Here is a 1,836-nt window from a genome sequence, read left to right on the forward strand (position 1 = left end):
AACCTATCCTTAAAATAATATTACAGATACTTATATTTTTTAATCAATCATACATACATGGAAATATCGTATGAAGATTACATTAAACTAAAATCATAACTTATATACATGGATTATAGGTATTTAAGAGAAAAAAAATAAATCTTTTTAACTGTTATTATTGTATTATTATATAACGAATAATTCGTCAAGTGCAGCGGGAATTATTTATATTTATATATATAAATAACAATAAGTAAAAACTATTATCGAGCCATCACTTAGTTCTGCAGTTACATGAACATGTGAAACATAGTATGATATACAAACCCACATTAAATCATATAAGTACCTATACATATTTGACATTACAAACACCTAAAAATATTATATAGATTACATAAATATATATACATATAAACATTCATATATACACATCAATAAGGCACCTACATATAGGCATACACATTGTATATATCCTTACATATTCTTACATACATACATACATACATACATACATTTACATAAAATATTTACGATATACAATTTATTTAATACCTAAATTCTTAAACACATATTAATTATTATATATTTACAGTAGTTACATAAAATATATTACAACGTCACCATGCATACTGATACAACGCTATCCAATATACAGAAATTAAATGCAATATAGTACTTATTCATATATAATTTACTCATTTTCTCGTTAAATACGTAGGTAGAATTTGTGCTAAAACCTAAAAATATACTCATCAATGTGAATATACGTTAAAATGTACTAATTTTGATAAAAACATAGCTGTATGTGTGTAAATACAGAAAGCTTGCTAAAATGAGTAAAAATATCATAATTTCGTTGAAATCTTGTAATATTATAAAAAATACCCCTGCCTAATTACCATCAAAAGTATATATACAGTTTAGTTATTAAATATATCTAAACGCATGCCCACCATTATAACGAGTCATTATTACAAGTCTCAACGACCGATAACATACCTATATCGTTGCACTATAATATAATAGTTGATATATATTAAGTTTTTGATTGCTTCATATTTTGCAGTAAATAAAACCATTTACATTAAAGATTTTACACAATCACTCAATCACACAATTCTAATACAGCTTAAAAGTGTAGAATGTCATATTCTTGAAAGCATAACATGAAAAGTCGTATTATTCACTTCAATATAGTTATCTATATCACATATTAGCAAAAACAAATTAAAATGTACCTACATCAAGCGGTGATAATCTTTCGTATAGAAAACCATGTGTTATATTTTAATTACTTTTAAACATATCTTATAAACATAGCCCAACATTTATTTTGTACAAAATAATAGATGTGCAGTACTTATTCAGTTATATACTACATGGATGCTTATTACTGTTACTTTTCATGTATTATTCTATACACTTTGTAAAATAATGACGAAATCACTTGTATATTACCATCACAAGCTTGGAATTTGGAAAAATATTTGAAAAAAAAATCATGTTTTTTTTTAGTGAAAATTGTTAAAAATATCTTCCAAATCATAATATTATCATAATTTTAATAAAATCTTATACAAATATCATTTCTATGTCAAGATCATGCTTAAAATATCGAAAATCTTAATAATAACATATAACTAGTCTACAAATCAATCATATCGCATTAGATATTAAATGTAACTATACACACTGAGAAAGAAAAAATTTAATAAAATATAAAAAAATTAAAAAAAAAAAAAAAATGAAAGGTTACTTAATCTTCACCATGTGAGTAGATTTAGTCATGATGGATCAGACAGGAAATTATCATTTACAGGAAACTAACCTAACCCAACCTACATGAAACTA

Source organism: Acyrthosiphon pisum, chromosome A2, assembly GCF_005508785.2.
Source record: "Acyrthosiphon pisum isolate AL4f chromosome A2, pea_aphid_22Mar2018_4r6ur, whole genome shotgun sequence".
Classification (NCBI taxonomy): Eukaryota; Metazoa; Arthropoda; class Insecta; order Hemiptera; family Aphididae; genus Acyrthosiphon; species Acyrthosiphon pisum.